Below are 16,722 nucleotides of genomic sequence, written 5' to 3'. Positions count from 1 at the left end.
GCGTCAAGTAGGCGAAAATGGACAGTAGACAAAGAGGAGCGCCTTGCAGGGGCGGAGGCAGATGATGTAAACATTCGGGGCTTAGCCCAAACCTAGGGGGGTCCGGGGGTCTACTCCCCCGGGGAGATTTTTTTACCATTTACGTCAGCTAAATGCACTATTTTTCAGGCTGTTTGAGATAATAGACTGCTTAAAAAACTATACACTATCTGGGAAAATGATGATAGTTAGGCCTACTCAGTAAAAAAAAAAAAAAAACTGGACGCGCGAATGAGGTGAATTCGCGTCTACCGCGCCGTGCTAAACGCCTCATTCGCGTTTCGACTTAAACATTGAAATCACTCGCGCCAGACGCTCTATTCGCATTCGGTGTGAACGCAACATAGCCTACACTTGTCCGCAGTTCGTCCGACGCTGCTTCTGAATCTCTCTCCGGCCGGTGAGGTTTACTGTTAGTGTTCCATTATAAAAAACTTTGTTATGTCCATATTAACTTCAGCCGGTTAGCCAGTAAGCTCGCTACGACGTAGGTGAAAACACACAGTAGCCCGCCAGCCCCTGATGACAACGACGAAGAAGAAGATTTATATTCTTCGTTCGTTTTTATTGGCAGTTGGCAAACAAGCTGAGTGATGCGTGATGCATTACCGTCCGCCACCACGCACGGTAATAGAGCTTTTGTTTCATTTTTTGCCACTCCAGTCAGAAAGACTGAGAAGGAATGGAACAAAGTTGAAGTTATTTTAAAAAACCTAAAAGATTCGGGGCTTTTCAATTCAATTCAATTCAATTCAATTCAATTCAATTCAATTCAACTTTATTTCGCCATGTATACAGATACTAGGAATTTGGATTGGTCTTCTCCATGCAGGCAACACACAGTAAAACAGAAAGACAAAGAAAAACAAAGACAAAAACACAAAAACAGGACAGACAGCGACATTATGAGCAATAGGTTAATATGAGTGTAGAATCTAAATAGTGTTGTGTTAAAAATAAAAGATAAAGTGCAATGAATTCCAGATTTAAGAGTCATTCAGAAGGACTATTGCTTTGGGAAAAAAAACTGTTGCGGTGGCGTGATGTTTTGGCCAGAAAGGCCCTGTACCGTTTTCCAGAGGGGAGAAGATTAAACAGACTGTTGGCAGGATGAGAGGGGTCGGCCGCAATCTTCACAGCTCTGGTAATGGACCTGGAGCTGTACAGGACCATGATGGGGGGCAGGGGGCAGCCGATGATCCGCTCTGCTGCCCGGACAACTCTTTGTAGCCTGGCCTTTGCACGGGCTGACGCAGAGGCAAACCAGACCGTGATGGAGGATGTTAGCACACTCTCAATGACCGCTCTGTAAAATTGTACCATGATGGGGGGACTGAGCAGTAGTCCTTTCAGGCGGCGGAGGAAGAATAGGCGCTGCTGGCCTTTCTTCACTATTTGGGAGATGTTTTTGTCCCATTTGAGTGTGTTGGTGATGGTTGTGCCCAGGAACTTAAAGTGCTCTACCCCAGTCACGGATGAATTGTTAATGACCAGAGGAGGATGAATCGGGGGCTTTTTGCGGAAGTCCACTATCATCTCCACCGTTTTATTGACATTAAGCTCCAAGTTACTGACTGCACACCAGGACTCTAGGAGACCGACCTCTCTGCGGTAGGCTGACTCGTCGTTGTTGGAGATGAGGCCTATTATGGTGGTGTCGTCCGCATATTTGATGGTTTTGACAGAAGGATCTCCAGAGGTGCAGTCATTGGTGTACAATGAGAAGAGCAGGGGGGACAGCACACAACCCTGGGGGGCACCGATGTTGACTGTGAGAGATGTGGGCCCAGCCTGACATACTGAGTCCTGTTGGTGAGAAAGTCTGTAATCCATGAGCAGAGGAGAGGGTGAATGTTCAGATGGGACAGTTTGCTGTGGAGGAGGTCGGGGAGGATGGTGTTAAAGGCAGAGCTGTAATCCACAAACAGGAGTCTTGCGTATGTGTTCCGATTGTCCAGGTGTTGTAAAATAAAATGAAGTGCAATGTTGATTGCATCATCAACTGAGCGGTTGGGTCTATATGCAAATTGAAGGGGGTCCATGAGGTTGTCGGTGGATACTTTGAGATAAGAGAGGACCAAGCGTTCAAATACTTTCATGATTACAGAGGTGAGGGCGATCGGTCTGTAGTCATTCAAGCAGGAGATCTTGGGCTTTTTCGGCACCGGAATAATGATAGCAGATTTGAAGCAGGCAGGTACTCGGCATAGTTCTAATGACTGATTAAAAATGTCCGTAAACACTGGGGTCAGCTCGCTGGCACAGTGCTTGAGAGAAGCAGGTGACACCATGTCTGGTCCACACGCTTTCCTGATGTTCTGACCTTTGAGGAGCCTCCGAACCTCATGCTCCGTGATGACCAATGGAGCAGATGAGGTGGAGGCAGGGGTGGCATGGGGGATGGACTGGGGGGGCCCACGCGGTGCTTCGAACCTAGTGCAAAACACATTGAACTTGTCTGGTAGATTTGGGTCGGTGGAGGCTGGTGGGGGGGGCTTTTTATAGCCCGTGGCAGATTGTAGGCCCTTCCAGACAGCTCTGATGTTCTTATCCCCGACCTGTTGTTCAATCCTGGCCTTATACAACCTCTTAGCATGCTGGATGGCTTTGCTGAGTGCGTATTTGGCCCTGGTGTAGGCAGCCTTGTCTCTGCTCCTGTGGGCCACCTCCTTCTCTCTCCTCCGTAGCCTTACTTCCTTATTGAACCATGGCTTACTATTCCCATAAATGACAATATTTTGTGTGGGAATGCAAAGTTCCTCACAGAAGTAGATGTAGGACGAGCATGTGTCTACATACTCATCAAAGTTATTGCATACCAATTTAATAGTTTCCCAGTCTGTAATGTCAAAACAGGCTTGTAGTGTTTCAATTGCAGCGGGTGTCCATTTCTGTACAACCCTTTTGAACGTTTTTTGTCTTTTGAGTAGAGACCGGTATGTGGGGATGAGTTTAATCACAGCATGATCGCCATTGCCAAGTGGTGCGCGCGCACAAGCACGATATGCCTCTTTGATGGAAGAATAGCAATGATCAAGAGTCCGTTCACCCCTGGTGGCACAGCGCACCAACTGATGGTATTTCGGAAGTTCAGATCTCAGATCAGTGTGGTTGAAATCACCCATGACAAATACAGTGGAGTTAGGGAACTTATTCTCAATTTCCGTGATATGATCAGCTAAAAGCTGCTGCGCTGTGTCAGCGTGCGCCTGTGGCTGAACGTAGACACACGCAAGGATAATGGATGATATTTCCCTAGGCGAGTAGAAAGGTTTGCAGTGTATGGCCAGCAGTTCCAGATCGGGGGAACATAATTCAGCAATAACTGTTAAATCGCTGCACCACTCGTTACTCACATAAAAGCAGACACCTCCGCCTTTTGTTTTCCCGGTGGCTGTCGCATCACGGTCCGCTCTAAAGAGCTGATAGCCGGGCAGGTTCACCGCCGTATCAGGAATATTGGAGTGAAGCCAAGTTTCCGTAAAACAGAACGCAGCAATATGGGAATAGTCCTTGTCCGTCTCCAACCTGAGTTGGAGCTCATCCAGCTTGTTGCTGAGTGATCTCACGTTAGCCAGTACTAGTCCAGGTAAAGGTGCACGGAACCCTTTCCTCTCCAAGCGGCGTTGACAGCCAGCTCGATTACCCCTCGCTCTGCTGCGGGGAAGTAGCCTCCATGGACGAACTCTCGAGTGTTTGTATGGGCTACAATCCGTGGAGTTTCTGAGGATATCCGAATGAAGGCCCTGCAAAGCAGGGTGGTAACTAAGGGATGATGATGCGCTGATGTTTAGTAGTTCATCTCGGGTGTAGGTGATTTTCATAATGGCATCGCACGATAGACAAACACGGACATAAACACGGACAAACTTTTCCTCCTGCACGAGATCTCCACGGCCGCCACACAAGCGCCGCACTAATAACAAAACTAATGACAAAACATTCGGGGCTTAAGCCCAATTAGCCACCCCCCCGCTCCGCCCCTGGCGCCTTGTCGAGCTGTGGGCAGAGCAGCCGTGTCTTTTTAATGTAAACAGCCATTTATACCACGACAGAGTGGAAAAGGAAAAGAAGTGGACCGATATTGCCGAAGCCATTGACATGCCTGGTATGTGCTAACATGCTAACCCTACCACTCTATTGAATGCCATAACGTGCTAATGTTTTCTGGTATGTGCTAACTCTACCACTCTATTGAATGGCATTATGTGCTAATGTTTGATATTGACATTACTGTACAAGAGCACGACTGAATGAGAAAGAGAGGAAATCTAGCTTTGCACAAACGGGGAAAATGCATAAAATGCATATGCATAAAAATGCCTATTTTAATGGAGGAAAAAATTAGGACCCCCTAATAACTAGTGATACCCCCCAATAAGTGAGACCCCCCTTTGTTGAAATTACTTCAGTGAGGTAAAATGGTGGAATGGCTGATGTCAAAGTCCTTTGATATCTTTTTAAATCCTTTTCCACACTCATAAGCAGTGTGGGGGAAATATATGGGGGGTGTCCTAATTTATTCCTCCTCAAATTGCATTCTTTTAAAATTACATTTCACAGAGTCTTAAAAAGGCCTTATTTTTAAATAGTTTAGTTAAATAACTGGGTCCTTCAGTATTCAATTCAATTCAAGTTTATTTGTATAGCGCTTTTCACAATACATATTGTTTCAAAGCAGCTTTACAGAAAATGCATTTCAAAAATATACATACAAAAATACAGTTAGTTAATCATAAAATTTAGGGCATAACATATCGCCGGCGTTGGGTCGTCTCTTCACAGGCGTCGAGTCGTCTCATCACAGGCGTTGGGGCATCTGAAGTCTCCATGAGAGGCTGGATACATAACTGGAGCTGACAAACTTTATTTGAGTTATCTCGGGACGCCAACAAAAAAGGCAGATGGGAAATAATTAGCGTAGCTGCTGTTCATAATATGAATGCATTTGATCTGATTTAACTGTAGTATAAAAGGTATGAGATGCATCATGTGAATGCTTGGCTAAAGAGATGCGTCTTTAATCTAGTTTTAAACTGGGAGAGCGAGTCTGAACCTCGGACAATATCAGGAAGGCTATTCCAGAGTTTAGGAGCTAGATGTGAAAACGCCCTCCCTCCTTTAGTGGACTTAGTTATCCTAGGTACGACCAGAAGCCTCGAATTTAGCGATCTTAAAGAGCGCGATGGATTATATGGCGATAGAAGATCTCTTAAATACACAGGAGCTAAACCATTTAGGGCTTTATAGGTCAGTAACAATACTTTGTAATTGATACGGAACTTAATAGGTAACCAGTGTAGAGATGATAAAATTGGTGTTATATGATCATATTTTCTTGACCTAGTAAGAACTCTAGCAGCTGCATTTTGGACTAACTGTAGCTTGTTTACGGAGGATGCAGGACAACCAGCTAATAAAGCATTACAGTAATCTAGTCTCGAGGTCATGAATGCATGAACTAACTTTTCTGCATCAGAAACTGATAGCATATTACTATTAGTAGCTTAGCAATGTTTCTAAGGTGGAAAAAGGCTGTTCTTGTGACATTTGAAATATGATTTTCAAAAGACAAGTTGCGGTCTAGTATAACACCCAGGTCTTTTACTGTAGAGGATAAAGTAACAGGACGTCCATCTAGATTAAGGTTGTATTGTAAGAGGTTTTGTGGGCAGTTTTTTGGACCAATCAGTAATACCTCCGTTTTATCTGAATTTAATAGAAGAAAATTACACGTCATCCAATATTTTATATCTTTAACACACTCTGTCATTTTAGATAATTTAGTGTTATCATCTGGTCTTGATGAAATATATAATTGAGTGTCATCAGCATAACAGTGGAAACTTATTCCATGTTTTCTTATAATATTACCAAGTGGCAGCATATAAATTGAGAATAGCAGGGGGCCTAATACAGATCCCTGCGGCACTCCATAATTTACTGACGTTATCTTTGATTTTTCCCCATTTAAATGGACAAAATGGTAACGGTCTGATAGGTACGATCTAAACCAGCTTAATGCCTGGTATTGTTAAAGGGTTAGTTCACCCAAAAATGAAAATAATGTCATTAATGACTCACCCTCATGTCGTTCTAAGCCCGTAAGACCTCCGTTCATCTTCGGAACACAGTTTAAGATATTTTAGATTTAGTCCGAGAGATTTCTGTCCCTCCATTGAAGCTGTATATACAGTATACTGTCCATGTCCATAAAGGTAATATAAATATCATCAAAGTAGTCCATGTGACATCAGTGGGTTAGTTAGAAGTTTTTGAAGCATCGAAAATACTTTTTGGTCCAAAAATAACACAAAATAAGACTTTATTCAGCATTGTATTCTCTCCCGGGTCTGTTGTGAATCCTTCACAGTTACACTGCTGGCGTAAGACGCTGATGACGTGTTATCTGGTGCGCCCGAGCTTCATTTATAGACTGAGGGAAACGCACGCTGTAAAAGTGTCTCATCCGCGACATGCACATTTACGCACCATTAAAAAAATATCCACGCAAACAATGTAGAATAGCTTGAATATAGCGTGCGTCTTCCTCAGACTGTAAACGAAGCTCGGGCGCACCAGATAACACGTCATCAGCGTCTTACGTCAGCAGCGTCACTGCGGAGTCCTGAACGCAGATTGACAACAGACCCGAGAGAGAATACAATGCTGAATAAAGTCTTATTTTGTGTTATTTTTGGACCAAAAAGTATTTTCGATGCTTCAAAAACTTCTAACTAACCCACTGATGTCACATGGACTACTTTGATGATGTTTATATTACCTTTATGGACATGGACAGTATACTGTATATACAGCTTCAATGGAGGGACAGAAATCTCTCGGACTAAATCTAAAATATCTTAAACTGTGTTCCGAAGATGAACGGAGGTCTTACGGGCTTAGAACGACATGAGGGTGAGTCATTAATGACATTATTTTCATTTTTGGGTGAACTAACCCTTTAAACTTATTACATGTCCGTATGTTGAAAAATAGACAGGCTTTCATGGTGTCCTATTTTTTTTCACATGACTGTATAGTTGCCTTAATGCCTTTATATAATTTAATAATAATGATAATTTATTATTATAATTTTTTTATTTATTATTTAATGATGATAATCACATAATTTGGACAGTGACTCCCACCCCCTGTAGAACACCATCACTGCACTGAGCAGCTCCCTTTAGCGATAGACTCCTTTACCCCAAATGTGTGAAGGAGAGATATCGCAGGTCCTTCCTTCCTGCTGCAGTCAGACTGTTTCACACTATCACTGCTCCTTGCAGACCACACACACACACCAAGGACTCAGTTTAATATTGTTCATATATTGTTTATTTATTGTATATATTGTTTATATTATTATTATAATTATTTTTTCTTTTTTTAACTATCCACTGTGCTGCTGCAACACTGAGAATGTCCCCATTGTGGGGGAATGTAAGGTCTATCTTATCTTATATATCAACACTGTAGGCCTACCTTCAGAAATATTTTGGATCATACAACATAATGTGATACATGTTGATATCTTGCTCAACAGATTGACGACAATGACACAGACACGCAGGGGACAGTGGCTGATGACGAAGTGTCCTCTCCTGGGGAATTCTTTGGAGATTGCGCCTAGGGCATCTACACCAGGACCATCAAGGTCCTCAAGCCCACCATCATCTGCGCCCAGAGGCCGCTGGCAAATTAAACAAAAAGGCAAGACGTCCCAATGACAGTGACATTGAGCTTGAGAAGCTTGAAGTCCTGAGAGAAATGTCCAACACTGTGAAATTTGGTTTAAACCCGGCAAAGCAAGATAGAATAGAAGATGAGTCTGGCTTTGGACGACAAGTTGCAGTCGAGGTCAGTCACATCAAGGACCCAATTTTGAAAACAAGGGCCAAAAAGAGAATTATGACCATACTGTATGATGTCACAGGTCGAGGTGGGCCAAGCCAGACTGCACCCACCCCTAGACCAGGATCACCCTGAGGAGCGTGTCAAAGGAGGAGGCAGGAGACAGGAATAAAAAGAATGACAGGCTTTATTAAATATAAAAACAATTTGAAAATCCTAATCTAAAATTCCTCTTCCTTCCTCTTCCCAGGAATCCAAGGCAAGTGGGGGGGGGTCAGGCTCACTTCCTTCTGGCGCTGGTGCCAACTCGCAGTGGTAGGTACTGAACAGGTGGGTATCGCAGGTGAGTAAAGGAGTCGGGCTTACTTCCTTCTGGCGCTGGTGCCAACTCACAGTGGTAGGTACTGAACAGGTGGGTATCACAGGTGAGTGGGGGGTCAGACTTACTTCCTTCTGGCGCTGGTGCCAACTCACTGAACAGGTGAGTATCACAGGTGAGTATCGCAGGTGAGTAGGTGGATCAGGGCTCACAGGAGTTGTAAAGGGCGGGCACTTCGCACCATACAGGTGGGTTTCAGGGCTACAGCAGACTCAAGTAGCAAGCGGAGCGGGGCTTTGGCTGGCCCAGACAGAATCAACACTTCAATTAGAGGTGAATAGCTCTCACCTGGGTGGCAGGAGACAGAGTCAATAGCTGAACAGGGCTTTCACTGGGACAGACAGCATTCAAACTTCAAGCAGAGGTAAACAGTTCTCACGTGTGTTGCAGGGGACAAAGTCACAAGCTGAGCGACGTTCGCTGGAACAGACGGAATCAACACTTCAAAGTAGAGGTGAACAGCTCTCACATTGGTGGTAGGAGACAGAGTCATAAGCTGAGCAGGGCCTTCACTGGGGCAGACAGCACACAAACTTCAAGCAGAGGTAACCAGTTCTCACGTGTGTTGCAGGGGACACAGTCACAAGCTGAGCGACGTTCACTGGAACAGACGGAATCAACACTTCGAATAGAGGTGAACAGCTCTCACATTGGTGGTAGGAGACAGAGTCATAAGCTGAGCAGGGCCTTCACTGGGGCAGACAGCACACAAACTTCAAGCAGAGGTAAACAGTTCTCACGTGTGTGGCAGGGGACACAGTCACAAGCTGAGCGACGTTCACTGGAACAGACGGAATCAACACTTCGAATGGAGGTGAACAGCTCTCACAAGGGTGGCAGGAGACAGAGTCATAAGCTGAGCCGGGCTCTCACTGGGACAGGCAGCATAAACTTCAAACAGAGGTAAACAGTTCTCACGTGTAGTGTGCGCACGGGGGCTTTTCCTTCTGACATCCAACAGGTGACTGCAATCGATCTTGCTAGACTCTTATGATGGACGGTAGACCAGCATAACACATGGGGAGTGCACGGCGATAAAAGGTAAATCTTCCACACACACACGACAGTCCAATTCCAAACATGCAACGTGATGGGAAACGTCAATTTCAGCACTACAAATCCACTCTTCAAGTGCAAAGTAAGGCCAACACTCACCCAGAGGTCTCGATCTGAAGAGCCGATGATAGTCAGAGTTGGGACAGATGCGGTGAATAATTTCCTCACCACTACAAGCGGCTTCACTTCACTGGTTTCAATGGCCGAGGGGGAGGCTAGAGATCGACAAGGAATCAGTCTATTTCACTCAGTGCGATGTATACAACGTGATCCAAGCACTTCAAACCAGTATCCAATTTAGTGTAGAAAACATGCGTTTATGAGATTCAATTTGTCAATCACTCATCTCACTCTTTCCCAGTCCAGACGACGAATTCCACTCTTCAAAACTGCCCTCGGATCCCACAAGCAACACTCCGCTTCTTTCACGATGGTCCTTCAGCTGCAACACTCCACAAACATTTCCCAACAGGAGAGAACCACACCAGATCGCCGGGGGAAGACAAAGAAACAACCACACAACGCGGAGGGAGAACACACAGCCTTCTCTTCCTCTTGTGTTTTATCCTCTCCAAACACTGGCGCCACCTCAATCAGGCACTCAAAGTGAAGTCCCCGCACCTGTTGCCAATCTGCCATTTAGTTGTCATGACGACAGACACACACACAAGCCCGGGGACAGTGTTACACTAAAAGTGTCCCGGCGGGAACACTTCTCTGATGGGATTAGTTCCGGGGATTATTTGTCACCCCGTGACATACCCCCCTGCCAAACCGTTCTAGTCCCGAGAACGGTCTCCAGTCACCCAGTCTCCGTACCTGGCTGGAGGCTGACCCCGATTCTCTCGCTGAGAACGTCGTGGTGGGGAGATGGGTGCTTCAGGTCGTGGTTCTAGGCCTAGGCCCCTCGGGATCACTGCCCATCCTACCAGCGGGGGCATCCAAGGCGTCTCGGCCGGTGGGTCCTCTACCACTGGCTTTGGGTAATTCGGGCAAGGGCGGATCAGGTTACGGTGTAACACCCGTTCGGGGCCCGTCTTCCCTTCGGGCCGTAGGGCATATACAGGTTGGTCCGGATGGGGTTGTCGCTGAACGACATATGGCTGGGCCTCCCATCGGTTGCTCAATTTTCCCTTCCCTTGTCGACGATTATCCCGTAGCAGCACCCTCTCCCCGGGCAGTAGCGGGGCTTCTCGGGCCGTCCTATCATACAATCTCTTGTTCTTTACCGCCGCCTGATTAATCCGGCCAGCGACCTGTTCGTATGCGGACTGGAGGCGTCGGTGATGGTTCGCTACCCAGTCGGACAGACTACTTCCCTCTTCTCCCCCAGTGGTTCCCATAAGCATATCCATTGGGAGCCTCACATGTCGGCCGAACATCAGGTAGGTAGGGGCATAACCGGTGGTACTGTGTATGCTATTGTTGTACGCCTGCATCACGGCTGGGAGCCGATCAGCCCAGTGGCCCTGCTGCTCTTCCTCCAAGGTTCCCAACAAGCCCAGCAAGGTTTGATTGAATCGTTCACACCCCCCATTCCCTTGAGGATGATAAGGGGTCGTATGGGTCTTCTTACATCCATACAGTTGGCATAATTCATGAATCACCTTTGACTCGAAGTTGGCCCCTTGGTCCGAATGGAGGATTTCAGGGCATCCGAATGGCTGGATCACGTACTTCCAGAGGGCGTTAGCAGTGGTCAGGGCAGTTTGGTCCATAGTGGGGATGGCCCAAGCATGTTTGGTGAACAGATCGGTGACAACGAGAATATTCTGGATCTGGTCCACCGGCCGTCCCAGGGTGAGGAAGTCCATTGCCACCATATGCAGAGGTGCCCTGGCCTGAATCGGGACCAGCGGTGCCCGTTTCTCCCTCCTGGACTTGAACAAGGTGCAACGTGGGCATCTCTGAAGGTAAGTCCTGGTGGTACCCTCCATCCCAGGCCAGTAGAAATGTCGTCTCAACAACGCCAATGTCCTCTCCTGCCCTTGATGTCCCATCCTAGCATGGTACGCCTCCAGTAACGCCTGCCAACGACCTGCAGGGACCACGATCTGACAAACCTCCTCTCCTTGGCCGGGGTCCTGGAGCGTCCTACAGAGCACCCCATCCCTCAAGTAAAGCCTTTCCCTCTGTCCCAGCAGGCCTCGCACACTTCGGGTCTGAGTTCGACGTTCCGCCCCCTCGGGCCAGGTCTTCTGTTCCAACCATGTCCGTACCCGCAACACATCTCCATCTTCGCCCTGCCACAGTCTCCATCGTTGTGGGTCCCACCCCCAACACGGAGGGGGGTCCTCAGGCGTCTGCCCTGGGGCCTCTACAACTCCCACCATTAATCCCTCGTCGGACCCCAGTCCTGAGGCCGGTGTATGGCCTGCCGATCCTTCACCCGGTAACCTGGATAGCACGTCAGCGTTGGTGTGCTCTCTCCCTGGCCGGTACTGGATCTGATAGTCAAAGTTGGCCAGTTGCGCCACCCAGCGTTGCTCCACTGCCCCTAGTTTGGCCGTTTGTAGATGCACCAGCGGGTTATTGTCCGTGACAACTCGTACCTTGGCTCCCCACAAGTAATCTTTAAATTTTTCACCCAGCGCCCACTTCATGGCCAGTAGCTCGAGTTTAAAGGAGCTGTAGTTCGAGTCATTCTTCTCTGCGGGGTGTAAGCTCCGGCTTGCATAGGCGATGACTTTCTCCTCTCCTTGTTGTTTCTGCGCCAACACGGCTCCCAACCCCAGTTGACTAGCATCGGTGTACAGGATGAATGGTTGGGTAAAGTCGGCATAGGCCAGTATCGGGGCCTGCAAGAGTTCCTGCTTGAGCTGCTGGAAAGCGGCTTCGCAGGCGGGGTCCCATTGAATGGAAGGGGACCCTCGACCCCGTGCTCGACCCGTGCCTCCCAACAGCTGGTTAATGGGTTTGGCAATTTTGGAGAAGCCCTTAATGAATCGCCTATAGTAGCCCACGAAGCCCAGGAATGACCGAACTTGGCGCACTGTCTGGGGAGCTGTCCACTCTTGCACCGCCCTCACTTTTTCTGGGTCGACGGAGATCCCCGCCGCACTGACCACGTGCCCCAGAAACTTAACCTCCTTTCGGAAGAGCTGACACTTGTCCGGCTGTAACTTCAGCCCATAGCGCTCTAGGGAGCTGAAGACTTGCCCAAGATGTTCCAGATGGGACTTGAAATCGGGAGAGTAAGTGATGATGTCATCCAGATAGACGAGGGTGGTATCCATCACTTGGCTGCCCAAACAACGCTGCATCAGCCGCTGGAATGTGGCTGGAGCGTTGCAGAGGCCGAACGGCATACGGTCCCACTCATAGAGACCGAAAGGGGTGGTAAAGGCCGTCTTCTCCCGGTCACGCTCGTCCATTTGTACCTGCCAATAACCGCTGGCCAAATCGAGGGTGGAGTACCAGGCAGCTTGAGTGAGGCTCGTAAGCGAGTCTTCAACCCGCGGCAACGGGAAAGCATCCTTCTTGGTTACCTGGTTCAACCGGCGGTAATCTACACAAAACCTCCAGGAACCCGTCTTCTTACGGACCAACACTATTGGTGCGGCCCAAGGGCTGCTGCTCTCACGGATAATCCCTCTGTCAAGCATTCCTCGCAACAGGGTACGGACCTCCGTGTACAAGGTCGGGGGTACAGGTCGGTAGCGCTCTCGGCTCGGTGCAGCGTCCCCAGTGGGAATCTGGTGTTTTACCACATCCGTGCGGCCATAGTCCTCTTCGTGAGTAGAGAACAGGTGTTGCCATCCCCTCAAGAATTCTTGCAGTTGTCCCACTTGTTCTTCCTCCAGCCCGTCACCCCGTAAAGACTCTCCCTTCAAGTGAGCAGGCAATCCTCCTTCTATCTCCTCCACTCCTGGACCGGCCCGCGCTAAAGCCACTTCGACCACTGTAGGACTCACCCGCTTAAAGTTGACTTCGCCCTGCTCACGAACCTGCTGCGGTCTTACTGAGGTCACCCGGGCCAAACATTGGTGATGATACAGGTGGACAAGGAAGGGGTTCGTGTTCCTCACCCTTACTGAGACTCGGCCTCCCTGAACAGTTGCCAGTCCTCGAGCTATCTCCACCTTGGGACCCTCTTCGTGGGGCTCCACCATCACCCACTCTTGCGGATGGTAACGTCGAGGGGGCAGCCTGGCCCAGACTACAGCCTCACTTCGAGCTGGGATAGACAGGGCGTAGCGGCAGGCCACTCTTCCCGTGCTCTCCCGGTCATGCTGTTTTTCAGCCAGACATATCCGGCGGCAATCGGCCCTGATACGGTCCCACTCCTGTCCGGCCGGGGTTACAGCTGTTCGCGCCGGTCTACCTCGGAATAGCTCCTCCCAGCAATCCGAGATGACATTCATCCCAATCAGGGCACGATGGGACCCTAGACACGGGTCTCGGACAACTACCACCCCCTTCTGAGGCACTACAACTCCATGGATCTCCAAATCGGTCACAAGGTATCCTACGTATGGTATGTCCAGTCCATTTGCCCCACGCAGCGTCAACCAGGGAGCATCCACAGGCGATCTACCGTTGGTGCCAAACAGCTCATGGGCCAAACTCTCAGAGAATAAGGTCACTTGGGAGCCTGTATCCAAGAGACAATGTATCTCCTGACCATTAACTTGGGCCACCACCACTGGGCAGCGGCCTATCAAGCGACCCTGAGGGGATGTGGAAGAAGAGGGGTCTAATACGGGGGTCCCGACCACTTGACCCACAGTGGCCGGAGACTCTAAAAACCCCCTTGTGATGCCCGTCGGGCAGAGCATTGGCGAAAGTAATGCCCCGAATCTCCACAGCCATTACAAATGGGCCGCCCATGTTCGTCCCACTGGAATCGGGAGCCCGCTGGCCGGGGAGGACGGCGTTCGGAAGGGCGATTCCCGTCGGAGTAAGCCCGTTCCCGAGAGTGAAAAGGTGGCTGCAGGCGCTCCCGACGAAGCTCTTCCATGACAGACTTGGACAACTCGGACATTTGTTCCTGAACATCTCGCCCCAGTTCTTCCCGGAGGGCCTGCTTCCAGTCGGGTGCCGCAATGGCCAAGGGGGATTCGACGACATTGGTAGCCAAACAGCTGGGGGTTTCCACATGCTCCGCCTGGTCGCGCTCAAGAGCCAGGGCTTCTTGCCTCAGCTCTTCGAAAGTCATGTCTGGCCCTCTCCGAAGCTGCACCCGCAGGCTCTGTCGTACGGGACCCTCTCGCAGCCCCAACAGGAATTGATCTCGCAACAACACCTCTCCTTCCCCCAAGCCATGGTCCGGCCTTCCCGTGAGCCTGGAAAACTGCTCCCGCAGTTGCAAGGCGAATGCCCGAACGGATTGTCGGGGACCCTGGCGAGAATTGAAAAACTTCGTCCTCAGAGCAGCTACCGGAGTGGTATCTCCATACTGCCCCGTAAGAAACTCAAAGATAGCCTGGACCGTCGCACGGTTGGCTTCTGGTGCTGCCTGAACTTCTCTTCTCGCCTCCCCCTCCAGAGAGTTCAAAACGAACTGGACCTTCTGCAGAGCACTCAGACCTTGAAGCCCCGCCAGGTATTCCACCTGGGTCTTCCACAGGGACAGACTTACTTCGGACCCCGGGCCTCCGTACCTCGAGGCCCATGGGGCACCCATGAAAATCGGCATGACAGGTTGCCGATCCCCAGGCTCTTCCTCCTCCGCCATCTCAATCTCTGATCGCTCAACTCAAGGTGAATCCTGCCGACTACGCCAAAATATGTCACAGGTCGAGGTGGGCCAAGCCAGACTGCACCCACCCCTAGACCAGGATCACCCTGAGGAGCGTGTCAAAGGAGGAGGCAGGAGACCGGAATAAAAAGAATGACAGGCTTTATTAAATATAAAAACAATTTGAAAATCCTAATCTAAAATTCCTCTTCCTTCCTCTTCCCAGGAATCCAAGGCAAGTGGGGGGGGTCAGGCTCACTTCCTTCTGGCGCTGGTGCCAACTCGCAGTGGTAGGTACTGAACAGGTGGGTATCGCAGGTGAGTAAAGGAGTCGGGCTTACTTCCTTCTGGCGCTGGTGCCAACTCACAGTGGTAGGTACTGAACAGGTGGGTATCACAGGTGAGTGGGGGGTCAGACTTACTTCCTTCTGGCGCTGGTGCCAACTCACTGAACAGGTGAGTATCACAGGTGAGTATCGCAGGTGAGTAGGTGGATCAGGGCTCACAGGAGTTGTAAAGGGCGGGCACTTCGCACCATACAGGTGGGTTTCAGGGCTACAGCAGACTCAAGTAGCAAGCGGAGCGGGGCTTTGGCTGGCCCAGACAGAATCAACACTTCAATTAGAGGTGAATAGCTCTCACCTGGGTGGCAGGAGACAGAGTCAATAGCTGAACAGGGCTTTCACTGGGACAGACAGCATTCAAACTTCAAGCAGAGGTAAACAGTTCTCACGTGTGTTGCAGGGGACAAAGTCACAAGCTGAGCGACGTTCGCTGGAACAGACGGAATCAACACTTCAAAGTAGAGGTGAACAGCTCTCACATTGGTGGTAGGAGACAGAGTCATAAGCTGAGCAGGGCCTTCACTGGGGCAGACAGCACACAAACTTCAAGCAGAGGTAACCAGTTCTCACGTGTGTTGCAGGGGACACAGTCACAAGCTGAGCGACGTTCACTGGAACAGACGGAATCAACACTTCGAATAGAGGTGAACAGCTCTCACATTGGTGGTAGGAGACAGAGTCATAAGCTGAGCAGGGCCTTCACTGGGGCAGACAGCACACAAACTTCAAGCAGAGGTAAACAGTTCTCACGTGTGTGGCAGGGGACACAGTCACAAGCTGAGCGACGTTCACTGGAACAGACGGAATCAACACTTCGAATGGAGGTGAACAGCTCTCACAAGGGTGGCAGGAGACAGAGTCATAAGCTGAGCCGGGCTCTCACTGGGACAGGCAGCATAAACTTCAAACAGAGGTAAACAGTTCTCACGTGTGAGGCAGGGGACAAAGTCACAAGCTGAGCAGGGTTCTCACTGGGACAGACAGCATAAACTTCAAGCAGAGGAAAACAGTTCTCACGTGTAGTGTGCGCACGGGGGCTTTTCCTTCTGACATCCAACAGGTGACTGCAATCGATCTTGCTAGACTCTTATGATGGACGGTAGACCAGCATAACACATGGGGAGTGCACGGCGATAAAAGGTAAATCTTCCACACACACACGACAGTCCAATTCCAAACATGCAACGTGATGGGAAACGTCAATTTTAGCACTACAAATCCACTCTTCAAGTGCAAAGTAAGGCCAACACTCACCCAGAGGTCTCGATCTGAAGAGCCGATGATAGTCAGAGTTGGGACAGATGCGGTGAATAATTTCCTCACCACTACAAGCGGCTTCACTTCGCTGGTTTCAATGGCCGAGGGGG

Source organism: Phoxinus phoxinus (genome assembly GCF_949152265.1).
Source record: "Phoxinus phoxinus genome assembly, chromosome: 8".
Lineage (NCBI taxonomy): Eukaryota > Metazoa > Chordata > Actinopteri > Cypriniformes > Leuciscidae > Phoxinus > Phoxinus phoxinus.
Note: the sequence above shows the minus strand (reverse complement) of the source record.